Here is a 20,426-nt window from a genome sequence, read left to right as displayed (position 1 = left end):
AAAGCTCAGGCTAGTGAAGAAATTGTGTTATTTCCAAACACAGACTATAATCCCAAAAGACATGAGACCTAGTAGTTCAAATCTTTAATATTTGGGGAGAAATACTGAAAACATAAAAAGCTTACCTGACCCAATGACTAGCTATGAGACCTGGACAAGTTACTCTTTTGAGTCTTAAGTTTCCTCACCTGAGAAACAGGATAATACTAATTTGTCTTTATAGGCTGTCTAAGCATCATATGAAATAACATATATGACATGTCTAATTAAGTCCTTGGCATATAAAACTCAAATAGTAGTTATTATAATTCTTGAATACCATAATCAAGTCGCTGCCTCAAATTCACTGATTATCCCATACCTTGGTATGGAGACCACCCCCAATCCCAATGCTACTCTTTTTCCAATGTTTAAACCTAACCCAGTAAGTGCTTTTCTCACAATCCTATTTATTTGCAGGCACTACAAAATAAATATCTGACATCAAGGAAGGGAACCAGGTCATTATCCAAATGGGCAAATAGAGGGAGTTGGGCTAGATTGGGGATTGTAATGCCAGATGTCCCATGATAGCATGGCATTAACATAACTCTATGAATCCGGTTAAAAGTAAGACTCTGGGCACTAAAGCTGGTTGTTTTATAGTCACATATTTTATTAGTCACACAGGCTTTTTTTTTTTTTTTTTGAAGAAAGAATATTTAACATAACATTCCTAGTCACTACATCATTATCTATTCAGACTTAATTATACATACATTGCATGAATCATTGCTCATTACTATTTGTTCTCTTCATCTTCCCTGATTTTGAAGTTGCTGTTCTGGTTGATTTTGCAGTTGAATAGTCCTTTTTGAAGAATTCTCCATAGATGAGGCACATGGGAAGCAGTCTATTAAATTTTGCCGTTCTATGATAACTCTCCTTCACCCTGATTGGTAAATGTTATCATAATGATATTTCAGACTTTTAGGTTGTAGCTATCTTTTTTTCCCTAAGGAGTCTAGGTAATGTTCCATGGTACTACAGTTTCCAATGAGCAGCTAAGAAATCCTATACTTGTTTGTTGGACTTTATTAGTTAGTTCTTATTTGTGAGATTTTTTTTATCCTTCTTTTTACCAGACTGAGGCTTTTAGTTTTTGTTTTCTATCACTCTTATTTATTAGATTATAACTGATATACAATATTATATTAGTTTCAGGTATATAATAATGATTTGATATTTTTATATATTACAAAATGATCAGATAGGTCTAGTACCATCTGTCACCACACAGTTATTATAATATTAATAACTATATTCCCTCTGCTGTATGCTACATCCCCATGACTTATTTTGTAACTGGAAGTTGTATCTATTAATCCCCTTCATCTATCTCATCCACCCCTCCTCCCCTCTGGCAACCACCGGTTTGTTCTGTTAATTTTTTCGTTCCTTGATTCCACATGTAAATGAAATTTTATGGTATTTGTCATTCTCTGACTTAGCATAATATCATGTAGGTTCATCCATTTATCCAAATGGCAAGATTTCATTCTTTTCTACGGTTAATAGTCCATTGTGTGTATATACATATACCACATCTTTATCCATTCATCTATGATGGATACGTAGGCTGCTTCCATATCCTGGCTATTATAAATAATGCTGCAGTGAACATGGAGGTCCATACATGTTTTTGAATTAGTGTTCTCATTTTCTTCAGATAAATCCCCAGAAGTGGAATTGTTGGATCATATGGTAGTTCTATTTGTAATTTTTTCAGAAGCCTCCACATTGTTTTCCATAGTAGCTGCATCAATTTACACTCCCAACAACAATGCACAAGGGTTCCTTTTACTGCACATCCTCACCATACTTGTTAACTCTTTTTGATACTAGTCATTCTGGCAGGTGGAAGGTGATATCTCATTTGTAGTTCTGATTTGCATTTCCCTGATGATGAATGTTGCTGAACATCTTTTCATGTGTTTGTTGGCCATCTATATATCTTCTTGGGAAAAATGTCTATCCAGGTCATCTGCCCACTTTTTTTTTTTTAAAGATTGTATTTATTTGACAGAGAGAGAGACAGCCAGCAAGAGAGGGAACACAAGCAGGGGGAGTGGGAGAGGAAGAAGCAGGCTCATAGCAGAGGAGCCTGATGTGGGGCTCGATCCCACAATGCCGGGATCATGCCCTGAGCCGAAGGCAGACGCTTAACCGCTGTGCCACCCAGGCACCCCATTTGCCCACTTTTTAATTGGGTTGGTTTTTCTTTGCCATTACTGAATTGTATGAGTTCTTTATATATTTTAGATATCAACCCCTTATCAGATATATCATTTCCAAGTATCTTCTCTCATTCAGTAGGTTGCCTTTTTCCTTTGTTGGTTTCCTTTGCTGTGGGAAAGCTTTTTAGCCTGATGCAGTCCCATTTGTTTACTTTGCTTCTGTTGCCCTTGCCAGAGGAGACAGATTCCTCCCCCACCAGAAAAAAATTGTGAAGACTGACATCATAGAGCTTACTACCTACGTTTTCTTGTAGTTTTATGGTTTCAGGTCTTACATTCCATTCTTCTTTTAATAAGTAGGCTTCACGCCCAGCTTGGACCCCAGTATAAGGCCATGACCCTAAGATTGAGACCTGAGTTGAGATCAAAAGTCAGACACCCAACGGACTGAGCCACCCAGGTGCCCCACATTACATTCTTTAATCCACTTTGAGGTGATTTTTGCATGTGGTATAAGAATGTGGTCCAGTTTCTTTCTTTTGCATGTAGCTGTCCAATGTCCATAACACCATTTACCGAAGAGACGATTTTTTTTTTTTTGCCACTGTATGATCTTGCCTTCTTTGTCATAGGTTAATTGACCATGTAAGCCATGGGTTTATTTCTAGGCTATTCTGCTCTGTTGATCTATGTGCCTGTCTTCATAACAATACCATACTGTTCTGATTACTATAGCTTTATAGTATAGTTTGAAATAAGAGATCATGATACTCCAGCTTTGTTCTTCTTTCTTAGGATTAGCTTTGGCTATTTGGGGTCTTCTGTGGTTCCATACAAATTTTAGGATTATTTGTCCTAGTTTCTTGAAAAATACCATTGGCGTTCTGCTGTGGGTAGTATGGACATTTTAACAGTATTCTTCTACTCCATGACCATAGTATATCTTTCCATTTATTTGTGTAGTCTTCAATTTCTTTCAGCGTCTTAAAGTTTTCAGAGTATGGGTCTTTTACCTCTTTGGTTAAATTAAGAAAACAATCCCATTTACAAATGCATCAAAAAGAATAAAATACCTTTCTTTTTGATGCAGTTCTAAATGGGATTGTTTTCTTAATTTACTCTTTCTTCTGCTTTGTTAGAAGTATAGTGTATAGAAATCCAACAGACTTATGTATATTAATTTTGTGTCCTTTACTGAATTCATTTATTCTAATAGCTTTTTGGTGTAGTCTTCAGGATTTTCTATATATAGTATCATGTCCACTGTAAATAGTGAAAGCTTTACTTCCTCCATTCTAATTTAGATACCTTTCATTTCTTGTCTAACTGGTGTGGCTAGGACTTCCAGTACCATATTGAATAAAATTGTTGACAGTGGGCATCCTTGTATTGTTCCTGATCAAGAGGAAAAGCTTTCAGCTTTTCACCATTGAGTATAATGTTTGCTGTGGGTTTGTCATATATGGCCTTTATCATGTTGAGGTATATTTCCTCTATACAAACTTTGTTGAGAGTTTTTAATCATAAATGGATGTTGAATTTTGTCAAGTGCTTTTTGTCTACTTTAATGATCATAGGATTTTTATCCTTCATTTTGCTAATATAGTGTATCACATTGGTGGGTGACAAATCATCCTTGTGTTCCTGGAATGAATCCCGCTTGGTCACACTGTGTGATCTTTTTAGTGTATTGTTGACCTTGGTTTGCTCATATTTTATTGAGGATTCTTCCATCTATGTTCATCAGAGATATTGGTGTGTAATTTTGTATTTTCTGTCATTGTCTGATTTTGGTATTAGGGTAAAGCTGGCCTTGTAAAATTAGTTTGGAAGTGTTCCTTCCTCTTCAATTTTTTGAAATATTTAAGAAGAGAAGGTATTAACTCTTCTTTGTTTGCTGGAATTCACCTGTGAAGCCATCTGGATATGGAGTTATTGGGAGTTTAATTACTAATTTGTTACTAAAAAATGGTCTATTCAGATTTTATATTTTTTTCCTTGATTCAGTCTAGGAATATTGGATATTTCTAGGAATATATCCATTTCTTCTAGGTTGTCTAATTTGTTGGCATATAATTGTTCATAGTATTTTCTTGTCCTTTTTATATCTGAAGTATTGTTTGTAATTTCTTTTTTTTGGGATGAGTCTGGCTAAAAGTTTATCAACTTTATCTTTTCAAAGAACCAGCTTTTAGTTTCATGGATCTAAGTCACTTATTTCTGCTATGATCTTTATTATTTTCTTCTAACTTTGGGCTTAGATTAAGATCGTTCTTTAGGTTAGCCTGTATTGCTATGAACTTCCCTCTTTTGCTGCATGCCAAAGATTTTGAAACATTGTATTTCCATTTTCTTTTATCTCAAGGTATTATTGTTTCCTCTTTGATTTCTTCATCCATGCATTTGTTCCATAGCATGTTAAGCCTCCATGTGTTTGTGCATTTTCCACTGATCATAACTGATTTCTAATTTATTGAGAATTGTTTTGTGGCCCAACAGGTGACCAATCCTAAAGAATGGTCCATGGTTACTTAAAAAGAATTGTGTGTTCTGCTGTTTGGGGATGGAATGTTCTATATATACCTATTAAGTCCACCTTGTCTAACATGTTATTCAAGGCCAATGATTCCTTATTAATTTTCTGTCTGGATGATATATCCATTGATGAAAGTGGGGTATTAATGTCCCTTCTTCCTATTATCATACTGCTATTTCCCCTTTTATTTTTGTTCAAATTTATGCACCCAACATCAAGGCAACTAAATGTATAAAGCAAATAACAACAAATGTTATATCCTATTGTTGGATTGCCCCTTTATCATTATGTTATGCCCTTCTTTGTTTCAGTCTTTATTGTCCATTTAAGTATTGCTACCCCAGCTTTCTTTTTGTTTCCACTTATACATAGTATATATGTTTTCCCATGCCTTCATTTTCAGTGTGTGTTTTTAGGTTTGAAGTGTGTCTCTTGTAGGTAGCATACAGAAGGATCTGGTTTTTTTTATCCAGTCATGCTATGTGTTTTGGAGAATTTAGTCCATTTAAAGTAAAGTAATGATTAACAGGTAGGTATTTACTGCTTTTTGTTGCTCCTTTCCTTCTCTTTCTCTTTTCCCTTGTGGCTTGATTATATTCACTAGGGTCATGTTTAGATTCCTTTCTCTCTTTTGTGTATTTACTGTATGTTTTTTCTTTGTGGTTACCACAAGGTTCACATAAAGAGATAGTGACTTAATTTTGAACACATTCCAAAGCTTTATACCTTTGATGACAGACTTTACATCTTTATGTATCCCTTAACTAATTGCTGTATTTTTAATAAACTTTACTACTTCTGTCTTCTATTCCTTATAGAAGTGGTTGACCCACTACCTTTCCTATTTATCTTTTCAAGTGAGATTTTTTACTTTTGTATATTTTCCTATTATTAGTTCCTTTACTTTTTAGCTTAGAGAAGTCCCTTTAACATTTCTCATAAGGCTGGTTTAGTGGTGACAAACTCTTTTAGCTTTTGCTTATCTCAACAACTCTTTTAATCTCTCCTTCAATTGCGAATAACAACATTGCTGGGTAGAGAATTCTTGGTTGGCGGGTTTTCCTTTCAGCGCTTGGAATATGTCATGCCCCTCCCTTCTGGCCTGTAAAGTTTCTGCTAAAGAATCTGCTCATAGCCTTATGGGGTCTCCTGTGTACATAATATGCTGCTCCTTTTAAGATTCTCTTTATCCTTAACCTTTATCATTTTAATTATCATGTGGCATGGTGTTTCTCTGTGAGTTCATCTTATGTGGAAGTGTCTGTTTCCTTCCCCAGATTAGCTGTACATTTTCAGCAATTACTTCTTCATATGATTTCTGCGGCCCTTTCTCTCTTCTACTTCTGGGACCCCTATAATGCAAATGCTATTCCACTTGATGTTGTCTTAGAGGTCCCTTAAGGTATCCTCACTTCTTTCTAACTTCTGTTCTTTGTTGAAGTGCTTGCTCTGCACATCCATTCTTCACCTGAGCGCTGTATCTTTATGGCTGTTATTTTGAACTCTTTATCAGGTAGGTTGCTTATCGCCATTTCATTATGGCCTTTTTCTGGGGTTTTCCTTTTCTTTGACACATTCCTGTCTGTGTCCATATATATTAGGCAAAATGGCTACCTCCCTTAGCCATTAAGGAGTGGTCTTATGTAGAAGCTGTATTCTGTGGCCCAGAAGTTCAGTCTCCCCGGCAACCACAGCCAGGCACCCTATGGGAAACTTGTGTATGGGCTGCAGTTGCAGGGCTTGGGGTATTCACCTGTCCTAGTTGCAGCTCAGCCACTACACAGGGAGAGTGGGGTTGAAGCCATTTACCTGTCTCAGTTTTGGCTTGGCTGTTGCAGGAGGTGGGCAAAGCACACCCCTCAGTGCTAGCAGGCTAGAAGAAAAGTACAAAAGATGGTGACTGCTCCATCATCACCAAGTCAGGGTGAGACTGCAGAAGTAGTGTCTGCCAGTATTTCCATCCTCACACAAAGTCCCTGCAGGTTCCTGCTTCTCCTGCAGTCACTTTCATATTAGTAAGTGGGTCTCCCTCACTATGGTCTAGGTACTTTTCGGTCTCTTACTTTGATGCTGATTATCAGGGTAAGTGGATTTAAGAGCAGAATCTCCATTCCCCATAGTTCTATGAGTCTCCCGGTCTTAACCTCCATTGATTTTCAAAACCAGACATTTTGGGGGTTTCTCTCTCCAGTGCTGACCCTCAGGGTGGCACAATAGCTTCACTCCTCAAGGGACAGTTCTGATTGTGGGGTTCCTGGATCTAGGGTAGGTTCCCAAGTGAGGCCATGTCTCTGCCTCAGCTGCCCTTCTTGATGCATCTCTTTTGTGGTGAAGGTGCAGTTCTTCTAGTTCTCAAGTACTTTACAGCTACATACGAATAATTTTTTTTAATAAAATTGCACTGTCCGTGTGCGGAAGTGAGTTCTAGGTCTTCCTATGCTGCCATCATGAATCCCCTCCCACACTGGCTTTGAAAGTACTCTGTGGGCATAAAAATGACCCAAAGTCATCTATGTTCCACCCCTGAACTAGATTTTCTAAAAAGTACATTATTACTGCAACATTCTGTGATTCGAAGATTATTGTATGATCTCCTAAAGGTTGTCCACAGATGAAAATATGCAAGGTTCAATATTAAAAGTAGAAATAGCACACTCCCAAGAATACAGCATTTATTTTAGGACAATACAAAAACCTTAGTCAAGTGATTCACTTGTTTCACTAATCACAGGTCCAACTAATGATATTTAGAAGAAAATGTGCTTCTAAAAGTGTACACTACACTATTAACTAACTTTTTGTATAAAAATTGTCACTCTCAGGATGGCCAACATTACCTGAAAAAATATAGTAAAACGTGGCTTTGTTAAATTGTCCTATCACTTTGAGATAAGGTCATTTTCATGTGCATTGTTTATGCTTTTCTCCATGCTTGGCTTGTATAATTAAATTTTTCTGGCTTATTTGGCATCCTAGTAAATCTACAGGATAAAACAACTTTTATTTTGAAGTGTTACAAAGCTTAGACAAAAATGAAAGTATAAAATCAGATTTTTTTTTTTTGAGAGAAAGCAAGCAAGCAGGGGAGAGAGGCAGAGAGAATCTTAAGTAGGCTTCACGCCCCAAACAGAGCCTGACACAAGGCTCGATCTCATGACCCTGAGATCAGAAAAACCCACTGAACCACCCAAGTGCCCCTATAAAATCAGAATTTTACTTTTACCTACAGTAACTCAATTAATCCACACCCAATAATAAAGGCATAATTATTATCCACAGTTGAAGATGTGAAAATGAAGGCACAGACAGTTTATCCAATAATAAACCAAAGGTGGGGCACTGGGGTGGCTCAGTTAAGTGTCTGACTCTTGATGAGATTTTCTATCCCTCTGCCTCTCCCCCTGCTCATGTGCTCTCTAAATAAGATCTTTTAAAACATAAATGTTGGAACTGGGACTTGAACAGAACAGGCCAGGCATCAGAGCAAGCCAAAAAGCAATCTCCTTTGATCAATAAGATATTTTGAACCTGTTAGGTCATTTTCCTAGAAAATTCAATCTCTTCATCATGTTAAATGTGTAGTCAAAAGCAAGTGGGCTCATTGTACAGATTAAAGTAATATCTGAATAAAAGGGTAATTATCACATTTCTTTGAAAACTAGACTTATTTTGTACATGAAGCCAGAGAATCAGATGAAAATTCACATGAAATAAGGACTAATAATTGTTATTCAAACAAAAAAATCCAAGTTTATGTCTGTAAGCTATTAAGTACTCCTTTATCTAATGGAAAGCAGCCAAAAGATATTCAGAAAGAGTGTATGATTTCAAGACTTGATATAAAGTAGTGCTTTTAGAGGAAATGGAAATTTGTTTAATGAATAAAATATCATTCAAGGGTCTCAGTAGTTTTAGATAAGGTTAAAAGTATATAAATTATGAATGTAATCTGAAGCTGCCATTTCAGAGGAGGAGCCCCAAAGTAAATGTTTCATCACAGGTGGGTTTCAGAACAAAATTCAGTATGTACAAGATTCTATCAAGCAATATTTGTTGTTCTTTTATAAAAATGTGGGCTTTTCGATTGTGGATTTTTTCATTTCCATTTCTGAATAGTCCAATTGTATTCCAGTCACTCAGATTGTGACTCAAGACCTGAAGGACTCTATTCATAATTGGAAGGAATAGAGATAAACATGTCTTACAATCTGACTAAAGTCTGGAAGGGAGGGGTGTTCTCAGTGGGTCTGTATTGCTGAAAAGGGCCCAGCAGCATTTATACACAACAGTCATGTGGCTTTTTCCTTTTCTGAACAAGTACAGGTAATACCTCGTTGTAATGCACATTGCTTTATTACTCCACAGATACTGTGTTTTTTACAAATTGAAGGTTTGTGGCAACCATGCATGGAGCAAGTCTATTGGTACCATTTTTCCAACAATTGTGTCTCTTTCACATTTTGGAATTCTTGGAATATTTCAAAGTTATTACTATATTGGTTATGGGAATCAGTGATCTTTGATTATCACTATTGTAATTATTTTAGGGTGCCACAGAATGTGTACAAAAAGACAGATTATACCATGGATATTTTCAGACCACAATGCTTTAAAAACTTGAACTCAGTCACAAGAGAAGATTTGGAAGGAACACAAACACATGGAGGTTAAAGAATATCCTACTAAAGAATGAATGGGTCAACCAGGAAATTAAAGAAGAATTAAAAAAATACCTGGAAACAAATGAAAATATGACAAACCTCTAGGTTTGTCCATTCAGAACCTCTAGGAGGCATCCAAGGCAGTCCTAAGAGGAAGTATATAGCAATACTGGCCTTTCTCAGGAAATAAGAAAAGTCTCAAATACACAACCTAACCCTACACCTAAAGGGAGCTAGAAAAGGAACAAATAAAGCCTAAATCCAGCAGGAGAAGAAAAATAATAAAAATTAGAGCAGAAATCAATAATTTAAAAAAAAAAAAACAGATGAAACTAAGAGCTGGTTCTTTGGAAGAATTAACAAGATTGATAAACCCCTAGCCAGACTTATCCAAAAGAAAAGAGAAAGGACCCAAATCAATAAAATCATGAATGAAAGAGGAGAAATCACAACCAACAATGAAGAAGTACAATTATAAGAGAATATTATGAGCAATTATATACCAAAAAATTAGAGAATCTGGAAGAAATGGGTAAATTCCTAGAAACATATAAACTGCCAAAACTGAAACAGGAAGAAATCAAAAACCTCCCAACAAACAAGAGTCCAGGGCCAGACAGCCTCCCAGAAGAATTCTATCAAACATTTAAAGAAGAATGAATACCTCTTCTTCTGAAGCTGTTTCAAAAAATAGAAATGGAAGGAAAACTTCCAAACTCATTCTATAAGACCAGCATTACCTTGATCCCAAAACCAAAGACCCCACCAAAAAGGAGAATTACAGACCAATATCCCTGATGACCATAGATGCAAAAATTCTCACCAAGATACTGGCTAAAAGGATCCAACAGTACACTAAAAGGATTATTCACCTAGCCCTGGGATGCAAGGGGGGTTCAACATCTGCAAAGCAATCAATGTAATATTCCACATTAATAAAAGAAAGGACAAGAACCATGTGATCCTCTCAACAGATGCAGAAAAAGCATTTGACAAAATACAGCATCCTTTCTTGATAAAAACCCTCAACATACTGGGTATTTACCCCAAAGATACAGATGTAGTGAAGAGAAGGGCCAATGTTCATAGCAGCAGTGTCCACAATAGCTAAACTGTGGAAGGAGCCAAGATGCCCTTCAACAGACGGATGGATTAAGAAGATGTGGTCATATATACAATATACGTACAATAAGCTACCACCTCACACCTGTCAGAATGGCTAAAATCAACAACTGAGGAAAGGACAGATGTTGGAGGGGAACCTTCTTACACTGTTAGTGGGAATGGAAACAGGTACAACTACTTTGGAAAGCAGTATGGAGTTTCCTCAAAAAGTTAAATATAGTTACCCTATGACCCAGCAGTAACACTACTTGATATTTATCCAAAGGATGTAAACTTAGTGAGTTGAAAGGGCACATGCACCCCAATGTTTATAGCAGCAATGTCCACAATAGCCAAACTATGTAAAGAGCCCAGATGTCCATCAATAGATGAATGGATAAAGAGGAGGTGGTATATACATACACAATGGAATATTAGCCATCAAAAAGAATGAAATCTCGCCATTTGCAACGACATGGATGGAACTAGAGGGTATCATGATAAGCAAAGTAAGTCAGAGAAAGAGAAGTATGATTCCTTCATATGTGAAATTTAAGAAACAAAACAAATGAATGTAGGGGAAGGGATGAAAAAATAAAATAACAGAGAGAGAGAGAGAGAGAGACAGACAAACCTTAAGAGACTCTGGAACTATAGGAAACTGAGGGTTGCAGAAGGGGAGGGGATGGGGGGATGGGTAACTGGGTGATGGGCAGTAAGGAGGGCACTGATGTAATGAGCATTGGATGTTATATGCAACTGGTGAATCACTAAACTACCACTGAAACTTAAAAAACATTCTGGAAAGGAATCCCCATTCTAGACGCCATTAAGAACATGTGTGATTAACGGGAAGAAGTCAGAATATCAACACTGATGGGAGTTTGGAAAAAGTAGATTCCCACCCTCATGGATAACTTTGAGAAGTTCAAGACTTCAGTGGAGGAAGTCACTGCAGATGTGGTGGTAACAGCCAGAGAACTAGAATTAGGAGTGGAACCTGAAGAGGTGAATGAATTGCTGCAATCTCACGATAAAACTTTTAATGGATAAGGAGTTGCTTGTTATGGATGAGCAAAAAAGTGGTTTCTTGAGATGGAATCTACTGCTCAAGGGGCTATGAAGATTGTTGAAATGACAAGGGATTTAGAATATGACATAAGCTTAGTTGATAAAGCAGCATTAGTATTTGAGAAGACTGACTCCAATTTTGAGTAAAACACTATGAAACAGCGTTGCATACTACAGAAAAACTGTTCATGAAAGGAAGAGTCAATCAGTCAGCAGGCATCAACATCAAAACAAGATCCTCCAGTAGCAAAAATATTATGATTCATTGAAAGCTCGGGTGATGGTTAGCATTTTCTAGCAATAATGTGTTTTTAAATTAAGGTATGCACATGATCTCTTTATACATAATGCTATTTCACACTTAATAATAAACTAGAGTATCGTGTAAACAGAACTTTTATATGCACTGGGAAACCAAAAAATTCCTTTGACTAGCTTTACTTAAGTATTCACTTTATTGTAGTGGTCTGGAACTGAGCCCACAATGTCTCTGGGTATGAAAGGGAAAGACTATCAGAGAGTCAGGACAAAAATCACAATCCTAACTCCAAAAGCCGCCTCAAGTGAGAACAAGTTGGGACATTCCAGGAAGAGATTCTTTACCAAGATGATGGATGTTCTACAGAAAACAGCTAGCATTACACAAAAGTCACTTGACATCTTTGTGTTAATTCCTTCATCAATAGGGTAGGAATGTGTAGATATAACTTCTGAGAAAAGATAGAACATTTACAAATTGTACATTACATTATGAAAAGTAAGGCATTATCTTGAAACTGCCACTAGGGTGCAAATTGTTTAGAAACAATATTTATGCTGAGTATGGTGTCAATTCAGTTTTTTTAAAAAAATTATTTATTTGAGAGAGAGAATGAGAGAGAAGGCACGAGCAGGGAGAGGGAGAAGCAGGCTCCTCGCAGAGCAGGTGAGGCTCGATCCCAGGACCCTGGGATCATGACCTGAGTCGAAGGCAGATGCTTAACCAACTGAGCCATCCAGGCACCCCAGTTCAGTTTATTTTACTATGAATTGAAAATGGTATAGCTGAGGGAGAAAGAAGACAGTACAGTTTTGTTGTCTTTTTTAAATTAATCGTGGGGACTATTACTTTGCAAGGTGGCAAACATAAAATAAGACCCTCTTTAATTTATATGTAATTATTTGTAAACTGTTATGGTTGGGAGTCAGGATACTTGAGGGAGAAATGGATAATTGTCCTGCTATATGAGGCAACAGGAGCAATTTCAAGATCCAAAATACCCCTAATGGCCAGTATTAAAATTTGACTGTTAAAAATTTATTCTTTCAGGGTTCTGGTTCAAGATAGCAACTTAGGAAGATTCTGAACTCAACTCCTTCCACAGACACACTGAATCTATAGCTACATATGGAACAAATTCCTCTAAAAACACCCAAAACCTAACAGCAACTTGTACACATTGGCATACACCTGAGATCTTTGAAAGGTAAAGGGACAGCCACAAGACCTATAAGGCTATGGAAAATTGAGAAAAGGTTCTGAAAGGGCTCATATGAATGGACTCACTGCTGAGTATAAATGCAGCCAACTGAGAAGTGCCCAGACTTTCTTTGAAAGAGACCTACTTGCTTAATCTTAAAACACTGGCAGGAGGGGCAGACATCTAATTTAAGATGCATCTGGGGGCTTACTGAAATAGTCTAGGGATGGAAGATAGGAGACACCATCTTTACATGCTCCCTCTGCCTTATTTCAACTCATCAGTATTGCCTGGAAAGGAGACTGCCCCCTTTTTTGGTGCTCTGACTTTGGTGGCTTCTGCCCAGAAGACCCCTCTATATTGCCTGGCACTGGTGGCCAGCAGGAATTACACCTGTGGTCCCAAAGAACTATGCTTGCATACTTTAAAAGCTGCTGTCTGAAGTCCTGCTTCCAGCGAGCTTTAGTCTTGAAGCTGGCTGACATCCTGCCCTTAGGGACACTGGAATGTCTTGGCACATCATCAACTACTGGAAGGCACTAAAAACAGGTTGCTTGGACAATCACAAAGATTTGAGAGGCATCAAAAGCTTGTGCAGGGTTGAATGATGTTTCAACTCCTTCACAAGTCCACTTCTTTAGGACTGGAAGAGGTGGCTGTTTCATCTCATGCATAGAAATCAACATAGAGAGTAAAGCAAAAAGAGAGAAACAGAGGAGTATGTTCCAAATGAAGTAAAAAGAAAAAAACACCTAAGAATAAGACCTTAATAAAACAGAGTTGAGTGGTGTACCTGATAGAGTTCAGAATAACAGTCAAAGATGCTCACAGAGCTCAGGAGAGAAATGAACAAAATGAGAACTTCAACAAAGAGGCAGAAAATAGAAGAAAGGACCAAATAGAAGTCACAGAGTTAAAGAATACAATAATTGAACTGAAAAATACACTAGAGGGGTTCAAGAGCAGACTGGATAAAGCAGAAGAATGGATCAGTGAGCTGAAATATAATGGAATTCACCCCATCAGAAAAACACAAACACAAAAATATAGTCTATTAGCTACAAAGAATGTGATATATGAACTTCATGGTTACCAAAAACCAAGAAACCTGTAACAGATATGCTTGGATTCCCTTCTTTATATTTTTTGTGTAACACTAAAGAAAATCATCAAATCACAAGGGAAGAGAGGATGAGAAAAAGAAAGGAGCAAAGAACTCCAAAAACCACCAGAAAACAATTAGTAAGAATGCAATAAGTACATACATATCAATAATTACTTTAAATGTAAATGGACTGAATGCTCCAATCAAAAGACATGAGGTGACTGAAAGGTCTTTTTTTTTTCTTTTTAATCCTACCTATATGCTATCAGAGACTCACTTCAGATGTAAGCACACACACAGTGCAAAGTGTAGGGATGGAAAAAGATATTCCATGACACATTAGACCAGATGGACTTAACAGGTATATACAGAACATTCCACTCAAAAGCAACAAAATACACATTCTTCTCAAGCACACGTGGAACATTCTCCAAGATCACAAATTAGGCCACAAAAAAGCTTTAATAAATTTAAGAAGACAAATCATATCACCCATCTTTTCCAACCACAAAGGCAAGAAACTAGAAATCAATTAAAACTGAATAATTCGCAAATATGTAGAGATTAAATATTTTCCTGAACAACCAATGGGAAAGAAGAAAAGAAATTAAAAGAAACTTTAAAATATCTCTAGACAAATGAAAATGGAAACACAACATACCAAAACTTACGGGATGCAGCAAAAGCAATTCTAACAGGAAAGTCACAGTGATAAATGTGTACGTTAAGAAACAAGAAAAAAATCTAAACAACCTAACCTTATAACTCAAAGAATTAGGAACAAAAAACAAAGCCCAAAGTTAGAAGGAAGTAACAAAGATCAGACTGGAAATAAATGAGACACTGAAGACAACAGAAAAGATCAGTGAAACTTAGAGGTGGTTTTCCGAAAGGATAAAGAAGTTAAAACTGGTAACACAAAAATACAAAAGATCATAAGAAAGTACTATGAACAATTGTACATCAACAGACTGCAGAACCTAGAAGAAATAGATTATTTCCTAGAAATATACAACCTAAAGGACTGAATCATAAAGAAACAAAGTGTGAACAGACCAGTTACTAGTTAGGAGATTGAATCAGTAACCAAAACCTCACAACAAACAAAAATCCAGGACCAGATGGTTTCGCTGGTGAAATGTACCAAACATTTAAAGAATTAATACAGATCCTTGTCACCTATTCCAAAAAACTGAAAAGAACACTTCCAAACTCATTTTACAAGACCACCATTATCCTCATACTAAAACGAGACAAAGACATCACATGAAAAGAAAACTACAAGCCAATATCCCTGATATGCATTGATGTACCCAACACAATATTAGCAAACAAGATTAAACAATACATTAAATGGACCACACACCATAAGTAAGTGGGAATTATTCCAGGGATGCAAGGATGGTTCAACATCTATAAATCTGTAAATCAATCAATATGATATACCACTTTAACAAAATGAAGCATAAAAATCTTATATCATCTCAAGAGATGCAGAGAGCATGTGACAAATTCAATATCCATTTATGATTAAAAACTCTCACCAAAGTATAGAGGGAACTTAATAAAGACCATATATAAAAAGCCCACAGCTAACATCATACTCAATGTTGAAGAGCTGAAAGCTTTCCCTTTAAGATCAGGACAAGGATGACCATTCTCACCATTTTTTCTCAAGGTGATTTTGGAAGTCCTAGGCAGAGCAGTTAGGGAAAAAAAAGAAATAAAAAGTGCCCAAAATGGAAAGGAAAAGCAAAACTGTATTTGTAGATGACATATATAAGAGAACTCTAAAGACTGCCAAAAACCATTAGAACTAATGAACAAATTCAGTGTTGTTGCAGGATACAAAATCAATATACAGAAATCTGTTGCATTTCTATACAGTAATAGCTATCAGAAATTAAGGGAACAATTCATTTACAATTTCATTGAAATGAACAAAATACCTAGGAATAAATTTAACCAAGGAGATAACCTGTTATTTTGAAACCTGTGAGATATTATAGCGTAAGCCGTGACAGTTTTTCTTTTCTAGGATGCAAGCATCTGACTTAAGGTTTATTGCAGAGGCATCCACTTTAAAGATGGCTAGCTTGAATAAATATATTGCCTGCTATACAACTAGATAAAGAGCCAGGCCACCCCGTCAACTCCGCTCCGGCTCCTTTGTTTTAGGTAACTGACCACTTGGGCTGCTTGCTTTTCTCTTCCTGTGCTTTAAATTCATACTTGTATGTTTTAAGTTCACAAAGAGTGAACACATAAAATCCTAGTCCTGTATTCTCTCTCTCTCTCTCTCCAAGACCTTGCTGTGTACTTTCCAGAACCTGTAAGCAGTAAATCTTGTTTGTTTCAAAGTTTCTTGATGGTATTGCTGAGGGCGTCTTGCAATCATAATAAAAACCACAAGGGCTGGTCCAGCCTCAGTATTGGGTACTGATAGGCTGAGACCTACACACAATTGAGGTAGTCAGCAGGAACACATGTCTGCTCTTGCAGTTAACTGATTGTCATTTAGCTGCAACTTGCTTAAAAACCACCCAACTCAAGTGGGGAACCTCATCTGAGAAAGGAACACTGCTTCCTGGAAGTCTGCTCCACTGCTCTATGCTTGCACATATTGCCTCTGTCATGTGTTGCCTGTGGTATGAAACCCAAAATACCACAGCTGCTATAATAATTCAATGTGCTTCCCAGAGTAGCCTGATGAAGGCCATATGGTCTAACAAGATGATCACACCATTGATTATAAGGGCCTTAACTGACTATTAATGTGCATAAGGGTCCTCCATGCTCAAGTCCGAGGAGAGCTAAGTAGGGTGGAGTGGACTGCAAAGCCATTGCCACTGCTCAAGGAGAGGCTGTGAAATAAAGCAAGAAGAAAGCATTCCTGTAGTTGAAGAGGATGGGCAGCCTCTGCCTGTAACAGTTGAGTCACTGGGTTGTGCCTAGACTGTCAGTCCTAACCCAAAGAGTGAAAGAGCCTTGCAACAAGAACCAACAGTCCTATGAAAACACAAACGCAACAGAGGCCTATGGTCTCTATGCTGCCACTTAACATAGTGTTGTGGCTCTTTGTCCTCTGACCTGATGAACTATCATAGATCAATCCCTGGTTCAAAGTTGCTAAAAAAGGGGCGCCTGGGTGGCGCAGTCGTTAAGCGTCTGCCTTAGGCTCAGGGTGTGATCCTGGCGTTCTGGGATCGAGCCCCACATCAGGCTCCTCCGCTAGGAGCCTGCTTCTTCCTCTCCCACTCCCCCTGCTTGTGTTCCCTCTCTCGCTGGCTGTCTCTGTCAAATAAATAAATAAAATCTTAAAAAAAAAAAAAAGAAAAAAAGAAAAAGTTGCTAAAAAAAAAAATAAATTTCCTGAACATCTATTGCCAGCAACCCCTAAGAATCTCAAGGAGGTGCACTAGTTTCTTGATAAATGTAGAACCCCATGGAAGATTCCTGGGCATTGCTCAGTGTTGCAGCATACCAACATGCCAAAGCTCTGGCATTACACTCCACAGGCCCAGGGGCTTTTCCCAAAGACCTTGCCCATATCAGGCTAGTAAAGGTAGACCCAATTCCTGGACAGGTTGATTGGGACACCCTGGAAAGCAACTGCCTGTGAAGGGGGTGCACAGTAACATCATCCAAAACTTACTGGTTAACAACACACAAGATTAAGGTAATGGGAGAAAATGAAGAAGTGGAAACAGATCAGAAACTACCTTAACTGAAATTTATACCTTTATTTTAAAAGATTTTATGCAGCAGGACTGCATAAGATAGAGGGAAGCTAACTGGCTCTTGCAGGTTGTTTTTTATTTTGGAAGGGGCTATGAATGGTTACTCATGGTGGCCAAATGTGGCAAATGGCCAGCATCTCTAAAGACCTTAAAATCCACAATCTTCTTAAAGATCCATCTGAGCTATATGCTTGTTTCCTTTGAAACACCACAGATCCTGAGCCCTTTCAGCTTTCCCATGAACTGGGCAAAAGCAAGAAATGTGATTCATAAGGGGTCCCTGAGACCAGGGAAAAAGCTGACAGGGTAATCAAAGCCTCCAGTGAGAAGGAAAAGAGAAAAGAGAAGGCAAAGGCCCCTGAAGCCAGATATTTGGACCAAGGGCCTTCCTTTCCTCACATAGATAATTTACTGCTTGGCGCTGTGCCCATCCTTCCAACAGTGATCCCTGCAAAGGATCATAGTGAAGGCAAAACATTAAGATGAGGTCTGTCTCTGGCTGTGCAAAATTGGCATGATCCAATGGACTTAACCATTTCCCTGACTTTAGTGACCCAAATGACCCCCTCCTTCAATTACAACCCTAAAGATGCCCCATTTGACCCTAAATCCAGTGAATTCCTTTGATGAAACACTCCCCCTAATTATGGGTCTTCACTACTACATTTTATTAGGACTGCTGAAGTCATCCAAAAGGCACTGAAACTTCCAGGAGAAAACTTAACATTCTTTCTTTGTCCCTTGAAGATATAAATTTTACATGTTTTTGAAATGCAAATACCCAAGGAGGTAAATAAGACACTGCCCTCCCTCAATCACCCAAGACTGGAGAAACAGTGGAGGAAAGAGGCCTTTTAAAATACAACCTGCTATAAAAGCTCCCTTGCCCAAATCTAGTCCATAGCTTCCATAAGATTGCTTGTGAAGGACAAATACAAATCTTTATAATTTTCACCGCAAATATTAGTAAAAAGCCTTAGCCACTGAAGCAGGTAACTTTAACTTGTTCAGTCTGCCTGGAACATAATTTGACTTCAAGTGTTATTATCAACTAGTGGAGTTTGTACTGTACCTGATTCATAGCTAAAATTCTGAATGGAAGCTATAGGGTGTCTATATTTCTATCTATGTCTGTGGATGTATGATACATATCTGACATATTTTTCTTCCCCTGGATGACACTGCCAAAATTACTTTGTAAAAAAGCTTGATTTAACTGACTCAAGAATAAGCACTTACCAAATTTAGTATTTCTAAACTCTCCAGAATATAGAAACAAACCCAAAAGCTTTACAAATTCATGTAATCTGGGATAATATTTGGTAAATAAAAGCTAGCTTAACCATATTGGTTTAATTAAAATAGAGATATCTTCAGAGTTGTCAGCACTGAATATAATGTAGTCATATATCTTTTATTCTGCCTGAGTCGGTAAGTCAAATAAGCTCACACTATGTGTTTTGCAAACTTTGTCATGATGGCTGTTTTAAAAATCTCTCATGAAATTTGCATAAGTAATCTGAATATGACTGTTAAAAAGTATGTTAAGCATATAATTGGGATAAAAGTTTGTAAGTGTACTTTCCAATAATAACGTTTTATAGTATGCCTACTGAAAAATAGTTACCCAAATATTTTTGGTAACCTGGAACTTTAGTTTTTCTAGGTTAAGTGATGGAAACTCATTGCATATCTAGATCATTTCCAAATAAGATAAAATACTGAAACATTAATTACTAAACATAGATGTATCTACTTTTGGCTCTTGTTACCTAAAGATACCTGGATGTGTCGGCAAAAATGCCTTGTGCCACATTTTGAACTATGAGAAAGTGCATGCTACTAAAAATAATGAAATCTACTCATAAATTTGCCAATCTACTAGATGTGGTATAACAATTCACAATTTCTTAGTTCTTAGTTTTTATTAGAAGTTAAGGTTTCTAAGGTTTAAGAATTCTAGTATATGTAATTAGATCTACTAAAAATAATACAAGAAACATCTCTAGCTCTCTGAGGTTAAGATGGCGGAGGAGTAGGGGACCCCTTTTTCAGCTGGCCCTCTGAGTTGAGCTGGANCCTTTTTCAGCCGGTCCCCTGAGTTGAGCTGGATAGGTACCAGACCAGCAGGAATATCCACGGAATCAGCCTGAGACGCAGGAAGATACATCTGGATCTCTACAAATGAACATCTCCAGCGCTGAGTATCGAGGTACGAAGCGGGGAGCCGTGAAACCGCGCACAGATATCGGAAGATAAACAGAAGGGGGAGGGAGCCGCTGTGTCAGGGCGCCGGGAAGCGGTAGCCACCTGCACATGGGAGCGGACGGACCGCGGACCCGCACCCTGGAAACAGCAGACTGAGTCCGTGAGCCGGGAGTGTGGGCCACCAAGCATCTCACGGAGCTCCGGAGCTCCGGTGTGCTCACTGGATCGAGGCTGAGACCGGGAGCTCCGGGAGCGTCCGCGGGGCGGCTGGGGGCTGGAGGGCCACCTGCACGGGGGAGCAGGCGGACTCGCGGTCAGCACCCGT

At 37.8% G+C, this 20,426-nt stretch overlaps 1 protein-coding gene across 2 annotated transcripts in view; it reads right to left on the bottom strand.

Annotated features, from left to right (window-relative positions):
* The window catches only part of PRRG1 (proline rich and Gla domain 1), a 148,729-nt gene that overhangs the window by 4,594 nt on the left and 123,709 nt on the right, over positions 1-20,426 (bottom strand). The window lies entirely within an intron of this gene.

The sequence above is a fragment of the Ailuropoda melanoleuca genome, chromosome X (genome assembly GCF_002007445.2).
Source record: "Ailuropoda melanoleuca isolate Jingjing chromosome X, ASM200744v2, whole genome shotgun sequence".
In the NCBI taxonomy this organism is placed as follows: domain Eukaryota; kingdom Metazoa; phylum Chordata; class Mammalia; order Carnivora; family Ursidae; genus Ailuropoda; species Ailuropoda melanoleuca.
This window is presented reverse-complemented; position numbering and strand designations above follow the sequence as displayed.